The sequence below is a fragment of the Castor canadensis genome, chromosome 19, assembly GCF_047511655.1.
Source record: "Castor canadensis chromosome 19, mCasCan1.hap1v2, whole genome shotgun sequence".
Classification (NCBI taxonomy): Eukaryota; Metazoa; Chordata; class Mammalia; order Rodentia; family Castoridae; genus Castor; species Castor canadensis.
Genome location: NC_133404.1, coordinates 37,063,227 through 37,075,744, shown reverse-complemented (window position 1 = coordinate 37,075,744; position 12,518 = coordinate 37,063,227). Strand labels below are relative to the sequence as shown.

General features: G+C 47.9%; 1 protein-coding gene across 3 annotated transcripts in view; it reads left to right on the top strand.

Annotated features, from left to right (window-relative positions):
* The window catches only part of Slco3a1 (solute carrier organic anion transporter family member 3A1), a 297,967-nt gene that overhangs the window by 113,311 nt on the left and 172,138 nt on the right, over positions 1-12,518 (top strand). The window lies entirely within an intron of this gene.

Genomic DNA, 12,518 nt, shown 5'->3' with positions numbered 1-12,518 from the left:
GAGGATGGTGGACTGTGCACTGAGGAGGTGGACTGAGTCAATGGGTGGGGATTCCAATCCCTCTGTCCTCATTCCCCAGAAAAGACAGAGTAATGAATAAATTCCCAAATCCCTGTTGCTCCCAGGCACTTCACGACTGATCTCATGTGAACTTGACAGCAGCCATCTGAGTTCTCCTCATCCCCATTCTGCTGATGAAGTACAAGCACAGAGAGGTTACCCAAATGTGGGAGGACACACAGCTCGTAAGAGGTGGAATATAAATTCAAGCCTGTGTCAACTAAAAATGCAGTAATCTTTATTAGTGGCCAACTAGAAAAACAGATGGGACAGCAGGAAGAATGGATACTGACTTGGGGTTTTGTTGGGGCTTCTAGAATAATGGTGCCATTGAGGAAACAAGGAAGTTGAGCGAGTGAGTGCTAGAGATAGGGCTGGGTTGTGCCAGCCATTCTCAACCTGGGCGGTTTTGCCCTCAGAGGACATAGGGTGATGTCGTGGATTCGTTCTGACTGGTGACTATCTTAGTGGGGTCGGAAGGCAGCAGGATTGCTGTTGGAATCCAGCAGGTGGAAGCCAGGGGTGTGACTTAGTATCCCACAGTGCACAGGACAGGCACCCACAGGACAATGCACAGGACAGACGATGAATCAACTTAACCCACAGTGTCACTAATTCCAAGACCAAAATACCCAGTTAGGATGGAAGCAGGTCCTTTTCCTTTTGTGATGCCAGGAATGAAACCCAGGGCCTCGGGCATTCTAGATAAATGCTCCACTACTGAGCTGCCTCCCTGGCCCTGGGGGTTCTGGAAGATACTGCTTACTGTCCATCTGGGATCAGAGCCCAGAGCCCAGAGCCCCAGGGTGCCACAGGGCAAGTGCTGTGTTGTGACAGCCGTGGGCGATGTTTTCTCTCTGGTTCCTAGTTACATTTCCTGTGCTGGAAAAATCCAAACTATAGCCAGGAACTTCAGAAAAGAGTCTTCCTTACAACATGCCATCATTCCTATTCAAAGCTGACTTTTTGCTTTCAGTGTTATCTGTATGAAATAAGATGTGATTTGTCTGAGACAAATCCTCAAATGGCAGCAGGCACAAATGGGTGACAAGGTAGCCATGAGAGACAGTGTTCCTAGACCTGAGAGGCCAGGCAGGAGGCTCAGAATTGCCTACAAACAGACTTGCAGAACATGGGACGCTAGTCAAAGTCATTCTGGGTCCTCCACTGGCAGGATAAGAACAGCAGTTCCCAGAAAACCAAGTCCCCTCCTGAGAGGTGAGGTTGACCTAGTCAGAAGCCATTGGCATTTTTTTTCCCGCACTGTCTTAGTGTTTGCAGTGTGTCTGGGAGCTCACAGAGTGTGCATTTTGACTCCTGGTCAAAATGAATTGTGCCTATGCCCGTATTGGGGGTATTTGGTACGTGCTGTGGGGACAGAGTCCGGGATAGGCACTTGAACCTGGAGAATGCAGGGAACTCAAAAATCTCAGGCTGAGTGGCTGCTGGAACTAGAAGATGAAGACAGAGGCAGGCAGAGGGAGGACACTGCGGAAAGTGACAGGTGCCAGGCAGCAGCACCAGGCAGAATGGAGTGTGTGGTGGACAAGGTGGGGAGCTGAGTGGGGGGATCACAGCCTTGGTCAGGTTGTGAGGAAGGCCATAGGGAGCTTACTGGAGAGCCAAGAACTGGGTGCCTCCCATAAGTGACTTCTAACATCAAGGGCAAATTCGTCTGAAAGATGAATCATGACTCGTTCCTTCAAGAAGGCAGAGACTGGCTGCAGTGGGGCAGGGATGACCTCTCTCCAGGAGGACTGATGAAACCAGTGTCCCTATTTTTAATCCAAAAGCAAACCATGGAGCTGGACATGGTGATGCATACTGTAATCCCAGCCACTGAGGATACAGAGGAAGGAGGATCTTAAGTTCAAGACCAGCCCTGGCTAAATTAGCAACACCCTATCAAAACCAAAACATAAGTTGGGTGCCGGTAGCTCACGCCTGTAATCCTAGCTACTCAGGAAGCAAAGATCAGGAGGATCTCAGTTCGAAGCCAGCCCAGACAAATAGTTTGCAAGACCCTATCTCAAAAAACCCTTCACAAAAAAGGGCTGGTGGGTGAGGTGGCTCAAGGTGTAGGCCCTGAGTTCAAGCCCCAGTACCCCAAAACAAACACACACAAAAAAACTTGGGTCCTGGCTCAAATGGTAGAGCACTTGCCTAGCATGTGCGGGAGACCCAAGTTCAATCACTAGCACTATAAAATAAACCCCCAAAACAGCAACAAAAAGACATGCTGGGCTGTAGACAGCCTCTCCAGAGGGAGGGGCCTGGGAGCCTGGCTGCTGGGTTTCTGTCCCAGCTTCTTCACTTCCTTGCTGGGCAATTAGCTTCGTTTTTCTGTTTTGTGGTTTCCTATCTGTGAAGTGAGGGGAGTAAGCACTTCTGCATCCTGGATGATTTAAGAGATGAAATGAGTTTTGTCCAAATCCACCTGCTGGAGGGGAGCCTGGAAGATAGCAAGCCCTGAGTTAGCCAGTGTCTGTCTGTCTTTGCTGTGTAAGGGAGCTAGGGGACAAGAACTCATAAGAGAGCACATGTTCAAGGGTTCAGCTTGCCTGTCAGGTGTGCATTTCTGTAAACTTGAATTTGAATGCCTTTGCACAGGGCTGGCGGGAGCCACGGTCCATCTTCCTTGCCACTTCCTTGTCCCTCCCTCCTCCTCTCTGCTCACCACACCTTCCTCTGTCCTGCCTCTTGAGTTTAATGTCCTCTGGTCTTGGCTCCCTGGACACAAGCTCAGAGGACACAGGAAGGTGTGGTAAGCAGAGTGGAGGCGATAGAGGAAACTGTTTGCAGGATCAGCCTCAAAGCAAGCCAGATGTCACCACATGCTTGGGTGTGTGCTCTGTTTAGAAAGCCCTTGTGTATTTTCCAAGGCTGGATCCAGGCTAGAAGCCTGGATTGGCTTCTAGCCTGGATCGGTTTCTATGGTAGCGGGTCCTAGGGCCAGGAGGTCACCCTGTGAGCATCCGGGTGGCTGCAGGCTTGCCACATCCAGCCTTTGCCTCTGCAGTCACACAGCCTCCTTCCTTTGCCTACAATTCGCCTTTTACACTTAAGCATCAGGTTGCCTCTGACACCCCTCCCAGCTCTGGGCACCCCGAAGCAGGAGGATCCCTGCCTTTCAGGGCACACACCAGCCTGATAAGCCAGCAAGTGGGGGGACCAGGAAAGACCCCTGGCCTCTGACAGCAGACTTGGCTGAAGTGTGACCAGAGGCAAGTCCCTGAGCCCTTCTTCCCACAGTCCTCTTCCTCTTCTGAAACGCCAGGACGCTGTCTTGTCCGTGGTACCCTATATCACTACCGGGTCGCCAGAGAGAAGTCTGATGTGCAGAGGAGCCCACTGTTTTTTTAAATTTTAGATATGCTGTGAATGATCGCATGTGACATCATTAGTGATGCTGGATTCTTTCTGGAAGCCTGGCCAAGCACCCACAGCCTGCACCAGAGAGCAGGAAGAGGGACGGTGCACCTTTTGGGAGGGTCCAAGGCTCCACCCAGAAGCCAAGGGAAGAAATTCTGACATGGAGGAATTCGTCCCAAATGTGCTCAGGTGTGTCCCTTGAGCAGCGGGCAGAGTTACGTCCCACCTTGGGCCTGCTGTCTGATGTGCGCTGGCTGCCAGGGTGGAAGGTCCCCAGGCTCACAGGAACTCTGCTGGACCTCCATGCTGAGCCTCATTGACCCCTCGGAGGAGGTGCGTGGATTCTGGTTTCAGGACACTGTGATTAGGGCCCACTGCTGCTTCCTGTCACCTGGAGGAAGAAAACACCAGCACTTCTGTCCCTGTAGGGGAGGCTCCAGCCTGAAGGCTGAGTTCGGATCTCTGCTCTACCGTATGTCCTGTGATGGGGACGCAAGCTTCTGTGACCTCAGTTCTGTAGGCTTTTAGATAGAGACTCTGTAGTCTGTACCCACCCCAGGGGACAGTTGAGTGGACTAAATGAGCCAAGACCACTGGGTATCAAACACTGAGCGCTCATTATTCAGCATGATCATTTGGGCTGGAATTGGGGCTCAAGCAGAAGGGTGTCTACCTAGCGAGTGCAAAGCCCTGAGTTCAAACCCCAGTACCTTCAAAATCCCACACCTGGTGTTACTATCTTCAGTCACCTTCCTGACTCCTACTCTGGTAGACAACAGATGTATAATATAAACCACAATACAAGCCACAAATTTATTGATTTTCTACTATATAAGAAAAGTAGTTACATGTAAAAAAGTAGAAACAGGTGAAATTAACAGCATACTGTATTTGTATCAAATTATCTGAAATATTTTAACACAAGCTCAACAAAAGTTACTTGTGGATACTTTGTAGCCCTTTGAAATCCACTGTGTATGTGGCACTTCTGGCACCTTTCTGTTTGAATCAGCAACATGTCAAGTGCCCAGTACTCACACATGGCTACCATGCTGGGCAGCACAGCTGTCACCATTTATACCTGTTGCTTCTAGAATGTGTCACTGACCTTTAAGGATTTTGTTTATTCTTGGGCCAGGCAAGGTGATATACACCTGTAATCTCAGCTATTTGGGAGGTGGAGATTGGGAATATTGATGTTGAAGCCCAACCCTGGCAAAAAAAAGTTACTGAGACCCCATGCCAACAAGCAAGCTGGGCATGGTGGCACACACCTGCCATCCAGACTATGTGGGAGGCCCTAGGTAGGAGAATGTGGTCCGAGTCTGGCCCCAGTAAAATCAGGAAACCCCTACCTGAAAAATAACTTTAAAAAAGGAAACTTTTATTCTTCTTGTTCTTCCTTCACCTTGGAGAAACCTCAGGTTCAATTTTTTTTTTTTTTTTTTTTGGTTTTACTGAGGTTTGGACTCAGATCCTACACCTTGAGCCACTCCACCAGCTCTTTTTTTGGTGTGAAGGATTTTTTTTCAAGATTAGGGTCTTGTAAACTATTTGCCTGGGACTGGCTTCAAGTTGCGATCCTCCTGATCTCTTCCTCCTGAGTAGCTAGGATTATAAGTGTGAGCCACCTGCACCTGACAGATTCGTATTCTTTACCTGGATAGTTCCTGTTCATCCTTTAGAGTGAGGTCTGACATCAGGTTGTCTGGGAAGCTTTGTCTGAGCCAGAGCTGGGGATAGGACCCTCTCTTTGCTGCTCCTGACCATTGCTTGGGGCATGAAGGTAGATTATAGCAACCGTGAAAAGGAACTACCTGAAACTGAGGGATCCAGAAGGTCAGTGTTGTAGGGTTGTCATGTCCTGTTGGTTTGATCCTCAGATTAAAAAGTGTGCCACGCCTGGTATGGTGGTGCACCACTGTAATCCCAGCTACTCAGGAGGCAGAGGCAGGAGGATCTGGCATTTGAGCCAGCCTGAGCAAAGTGAGAGAGACCCTGTCTCAAGCACAAATGCAAACAGAAGGGCAGAGGTGTGAAATCAACCTCTCTCCACTCTCCTGAGTTCTATTCCCTTGGCGTCTCCATCTCTGCTATGGCCTGGCCTCTTCTGAGGAAGCTTGTGCGCTACCCCCCCACCCCAAATTAAATAAATCCCACCTTCCAAGCACATTGTAGCAAAGTGCTCTTGGCATTTCTTCATCCTAAAATTGGACATTAGTGTAACTCCACCTAGGTTTATGGTGAGGCTTAGCTGAGGGGACACCCTGTGTTTGCAGTAGTGTCTGTCACATAGTAAGTGCTCACGAAGCTTAGCTGTAAGTGACATTGCTGTCGCTCCTTTTTATTTTATCAAACCTGAACTCTTGCGGGTATCAATCATATCTTACCACTTTTTAAACATCTGCTCCTCCCACCCCTGTCACAGTGTGTCTGAAATACAGTAGAAGCTTTAAAAGCCTTGTCAGAAGTTAGGGCTGATCATGACAGCATACACCTGTAAACCCAGCTATGCAGGAGGCGGAGGGAGGAGGATGTGGGGTGAAGGCTAGCCCCAGGCAAAAGTCTAAAACTCTATCAGAGAAATAAAAGCACAAGAACTGGAGGCGTGGCTCAAGTGGTAGAGCACCTGCCTCGCAAGCGTGAGACCCTGAGTGCAAACCCCAGTGCTGGGAAAAATAAAAAAAACATAATCTATGGGGCTGAGGATGGGGCTCGGTGGTAGAATGTGTACTTTGCGTGGGTGAGGCTCCGGGTTCAGTCCTCAGCACCAAAAAACAAATACTTAATATGTTATCCAGCATCTTAAAGTCAGGAGTTCAAGCAAAACCTTGAAGAACTGTACATGTGCGTTCACAAGTGTTCATAGCAACAGTCTTCACAATAGCAAAAAAGTAGAAAGAACCCACAGAATGTCCAGCAGTTGCTGAGTGAATATGCACAATAGAATGCTATGGAATAGTATTCAGCCATGAAAAGTGCTGATACATGTTACAACATGGGTTGACCTGGAATACATTCTACCAAGTGAGAGAAGGCAGTCACAGAAGGCGTGGTACCATCTACGTTAAATGTCCCAAATGAGAAAATCCCTAGAAACCAAAAACAGATTAGTGGTGGTTTGGGGCTGTACCAAGGGAGTGACTACTTAAGGGATTTGGGGTTTTCTTATTGATGAAAACATTCTGAAACTAGATAATCCTGATAGTTGTACAAATTGTGAGTGTATAGATCTTATGTTTCATTTTGATGGTACTGGGGTTTGAACTCAGGGCTTTGTACTTCTAAGGCAGGTACTCTACCTCTTGAGCCAGGCTTCCAGTCATTTTTGCTCTGCTTATTTTAGAGATAAGTTTTTGTGCAGACCAGCCAGCCTGGACCTCGATCCTCCTACTTTACACTCCCCACGGTAGCTGATACAGCAGGTATGCACCACCATGCCCAGCTATTGATTGAGATAGAGTCTCACTAACATTTTGCCTGGGCTGACCTTGAGCTGTGATCCTCCTGACCTCAGCCTCCCAAGTAGCATTAGATAAATTTTTATGTGTATTTTTACCACAGTTTTTAAATTGAGTGAATGACTGAATGGATGGATGGATGGATAAGATATTGCCTGGAGTGTTCTGCCAATTATAAGATACCATTAGTTCCTGGTTGCTGGCCTGGGAAAGACATGCCACAGGGCCCATCTGCACTGTGGTGATCCCAGTGTTTCAACTCCTGGCCTCGTCTGTGTGGTTCACTGAGAGACCTAGAGGCGTTCTAAGGGTTTTGTACATCCCATGTTCTCAGTAACCTGCCTAAGCAGGTGGTATATCCTGGCAGACCCAGAAAAAATTTCTTCAGCAAGTTTGGGGTTATGGGGAAAGTAAAGAAATGCTGGGAACTTACCTTATAGGAAAGTGGAGTCCTAAGACACCTTAATCGAGAAGAACCAGTAGGAAATCTTTTGCAAGCAAACCCTATTACATATGCTTTGCAATGGCTCAGGTTAATATTTTATCTCTCCGGTAAACACTAAAGTCCTTGAAGTCAGAGACCTGGACTGTCTTGCCCATCCCCGACTCCCCAGTCCTCATGGGGCCAGACACTGAGTGGGGAATCAGTAGGTAATGGACACCACCTTGGGTATCTTGCTCACTTTTTGTGCATTTCTGGGAAGTTCTTCAGATTTCTTTTGTTAGGACTACGAAACATGTCTGCTTGGAGGTCATCTGTTAAAGATGGACCCAAAACTGTTTCCTGAGGGATTTTCTCACCTGTAAGCGATACAGCCCTGCCACCCCCGTCCTCCATTGCTGTAGATGGAGATGGGTATTTCCAGTTCTCTCTTTCAGTGAACTAAATTCTCCTGTTCTTTAGTGAAAATGGTGCTGTGTGTAAGTGTCTGGCATCCACATATGGAAAAGGCTTCCTGTGAACGCGTGCTCTTTTAGAAGAAAAGCCAGTGATATTAGAGCTCTTAATTACACAAACAAACCATCAACTCCTCCAAGCCCTGTTCATACTGCAGAGAGGAGCAAAGGATTCAGATGTCTCTTCCAGCCTTGACATCTATTCTGAATTCAGGGCTCAGAGTACAGATGTGTTGCTCTCCCCCCGCCCCCCAACCCCAGTGGAAATTTCTTTCCCTTTCTGTCCCCACTATAAAAGTTGCATTTTCTTTACTTTTCCCATTAAACTTGATTTGTAATTACTCAGATTTGCCTTTTGATGGTGTCTGCTGATGATTTTAGGTTCATAGTACAAAACAAATGCTCGGAAATTGGGAATGGGTTCACATATGAAATCTTCTCTGAGGAGCAGGAGTCTCATAAGAATTCAAATGTCCCATTTGTCATCCTCACCTCATTTGGGGGTCAGAATACTATGGCCCATGGGCCAAGTCCCAGTGACCCTTTACAGGAAAAGGATTGCCAACTCCTGATTTATTTTAACACATAGAATAAGCTTCTGCCCAACTACCTCATCTTAGTCTGTGCCCTGCATTTGGTTACTAAAATTGGTTTGCCATTCTCCATTCTCGTCACTTGGACTAATTATCACTGGTGTTTTCAGACCTGCTGTTCCACCCATCGGAAAGACAGGATTTGGCTGGAGAAAGGGGGTGTAATACAGTTCTTAGGGGTGTGCCTTTCATCATTTGTCAATCACCTAGCATAATGTCACATGCCAGCGCATCCTCAATTTGTATTGTGCTTCCTTCCTTCTCCCTCTTCCTGCAACAAGCATGACGATTAGCCTCGATGAAGAAAAATGGCACTACAGCACAGCAGCAAAGTCCTGATCGGTCACTCTGCATTTAAATCACTGTTCTGCCATTTACTACTGCAAGATGCCCAATCTTACTAAACCACCTCTGAAAACAGAGACAATTACAGCATATATCCTCTTGTCCTGTTGTCACATTCAGAATGATGCCCGTCAAACATTTAGTGTCATGTCTTACACCCAGTGTATACTAATTAAATGATAGCTATTTTCATCAGCAGCGTTATCCTTATTAGTTTCTTGGGATGTGACCTGTTGGTGAGAATCATGGCATATATCAGCTCCACCCACATTTGCCAATGTGGGTGCCACTGAGCTGTCCTTAGGAAGTGAAGAAGACATGTCTTCCTAGGGGAATAAATTCTGATTTCACCTTCCACATGGGATACCCTAAAGACATTCCAGAAGGAATGACACAGAGAGGCTGGACATTGGCACATTCTTTTAGACCTCCTGCCTGACTTCCTTCTCACTCCCTGGCTGTATTTCCAGCCAGTCCTCATGGGCTTGGCTGCTACTGCAGGGCTCTGTTTCTTCCCACAGTTCTCAGACGCTGGCGTGTGCTGCTCTCATCCCTCATTCACTCACTGGACACACAGATCAAGGAAGATTAATACTTGGCCCTGTCAGCCATCTTGGGCCCTGGTCCTGCGGATGTATTGCAAAGGCAAGAGCTTGGGAGCTAGGACACGTGAGCGTTTTAGAGTAATCCCAGCAAAATCTGTGAATGGATGAAGAGGGTAATGGGCGGGTGGGGGTGGGGCTCTAAACTGGGAAGAGGTAAAGCTTTAGTTTGCATGAATGTCTGAGCTTATTCCTATTTTGAATGGGTCCTTCCTAAACATTCTTCCTAGACCAGAGATGCCTTTTCCTGCAAGGATCATTCAAAGGAGGTCCAACCCTGCTGGCTTAGCAGTTTTCCCCTCACACCTGTATCTGTGGTTATGTACTGAGAAGCCTGTATTTGCTGGGCTGTGTCTGTGTCCACTGGTGGCCTGACCCTCCCTGGACAAACACAACCCAGACACAACTGCTTGTCTGTTTCTGTACAAGCTGGACAGGGCTGTCAGCTTACTTTTCCCAGGCCCAGGAGAGGCGAGGGTGCATGGCAACCCTACAGAAAGCACCTCCCTTGCCCTTGTGTCCAGGTGATCATAACTCATGCACAGACACTGACGTGGCCCTTTATTGGACAGCAGGTCCCACTGGGGTGGGGGTGCCTGGCAGCATTTTTTTCTTTTTTTTGGTCAGGCCATGACCTGGGAGAGCCAAAAATAGACAGCTGTGAGACCAGTGTAGGTCCAGGAAATGGTGGCCTGCCCCCTAGGGAGAATGAGCCATATTTCTTAGAGTGACAGGCAGCCTGGGGTAGAGACCAGGGCAGTTCTGGGCTGAGGAGAGAGGGTTCAGATGCCTGACTTCTCAGCTGCCAGGGATCATCTCCCACCAGCTGTGCCCTCCTTTCTCTTCTAGCTGGGGCTTCTATCCCTCCCTGTTTGTGACAGCTTACCTCTGAGCACACTATTTCCTGCCCAGATCCATGCAACCCCATCACCAGGCAAAGGAAAGCATGAACCTCAGGCTGCCAGGCCCTTTGGAAAACACCCAGGTCTTCTTCCATCTCTTCCTGTTGTCTTCCTCATGCCCTGTGGGCTCCTTGACATTGCCCTTGAATCCCCAGGGTTTCCTACCTCCTGACTTTTTTCCTCTGGTTCTTCCAACCTCATGGAATGCTTCCCACCTGTGGATTTTGTGTAGGACCTTCAAGGCCAGCTCATCGGGAAGGCAGTCATAGAATTTGTCATCCAAATTGGGACACTCTTGGAACAAGTTTCACAAACCAGACCTGCCTTTGGACTATGGGGACTGCTTTATCTGAAAATCCTTTGTGGAGAGGGAGGACTAGATTCGTCCCTTTTCTTCTCCCTCAGATCTTCCTCGGTGAAGTCTTTGTTAAGGTTCCATCTGTGACACTGAATGATGACATCATTTAGTTCCTGTCCCATCATTTAGCTCTCTGAGGACAGAGATGACACATGTCCCCTCTTCAGCTTGCACGTCCCATTACCTGAATATGGTGCTCACTGGTATTCAAAGTAGCTGTTTTCCAGTGAGCTCATATTGGTGCTACATACCAGTCGCTGAGCTCCCTGCTGTAGACACCCTCCCCTGCACTCATTCAAATGAGTCTCATTGCACAAGAGGGGTGTGCACACAGCCCTGCTTTGACTAGCAAGTGATACCGTCCACACCTCAGGCAGCTGCTGAGAGAGTCCCTGCCAAAACAGGGTGGAGTAGTCAATGGTTGTCAGGGAGAGCCACCTACAGGTTACACCCACCACACATTCTTTTTTATGGAAACTTGGAACGTGGCTTCTTGCTTTGCACCAAGTTGTGTTACCACTCAGCCAGAGCAAGGACCTCACTTGAAGATCACTCAGCCCTCACAGAAGCGCCCAGTGAGGCAGCAAGCTCACAGTCTGCCCTTCACCTTGAGGAGGGCCCATTTGAGGTATAGTCGTAGGTAGGTGAGACAATTCCTGTTTTCTTGAAGAGTCCTGTTGAAGTTCTTGTAAGGATTCTTAAGATGAGTCCTCCCTACAGCAGAGATTTTCAAACTTTTTGTTCTTTTGCTAGAGAATCCTTGGTTCAAACAAAATCTTAGGTGGATGTCCAAGATGGAAAACCACCAAGGAGAGCTGCTCTGGGTGAAGGGTCTGATGAGCATGAAGTTGTGCCCTCCATACCTGGCTCCCTCTAACTGGGTTAGAGGGAGATAATAGTTGCACAGACCCCCTGTTCTGGCATTCAGTAAAGAAGATAAGTGTCTTGGACTCACAAATGATTTGGGCTGCTAATGTGAAATACAGGCCAAGAGTATCAGAAGAGAAGTCTCACTACCAACCTGACAGAAAGTGTCTCATGATGCTGGTGGTTGGGACTGCCAGGGCTGGATTGCAAAACCAGGCCCATGAACCCCCAAACTCTCTGCACTGTGCCCAAAAAGGGGCACAGGGCCTCCTGTCAGCCCTGGCCTAGACACTTAGGAAGTGGGAGAGTCTGCCCCTTCACAAAATGGCAGCCCTGCAAGTAGCAGCGAGAAACTGGCCCTAACCAAGGAGAACTATCCTCCTCATCTGCCCCTGGTCTTATTTCTATTAATTGAGGAAAAGCCACATTTTTACCAAGTGATGTTTCATATGATGTACTTGCCATTTTGATCCTCAAGTGAGCATGTACCCCATGTACACATGGTCCTGTGTGTTGTGTGTGCGTTATCTCTCCATGTTACCAGTTTATAATTGTCCCAGTTAAGAATTTTAATAACAAGGCCTAGCGAATTCCTTTCACATTCTTAAAGCATGTTCCTGAGAGTAATGACTTGGGAGGTGACTTATTTCCTGACTTTTTTTATGGTTTCTTCTGAGAGGAGATCCAGGCCTGGACCTTTCATTCCCATCCTTTGTAGGACTGGAAGGGAGAGCTGCCCACCTGAACCAGCCTCAAAGGCTTCTCTCCACTTCCGGCTCATTCTTCAATTGACGGTGCTAGATGGATTGGGAACCGGAGCCCATCAGAAGGAAAGCCTAAGGCTGAATCCCCTCGGTGCCCAGCTCACTTTTAAAAGTAAATGACTTATTTCCTTCTTGAGGCAAGGGAAGCACATTTGTTTGGTTGTGACATGGGGAGACCACAGGGACTAGAACTTTGTGAAAGTCCAAGTTTCCAATTTGTGACCCAAAGCAATAAAATAGCATTGATGGACATAAGCAGAAGATCAACCTGGCATTTGCCATGGTGGCAGAGATGAG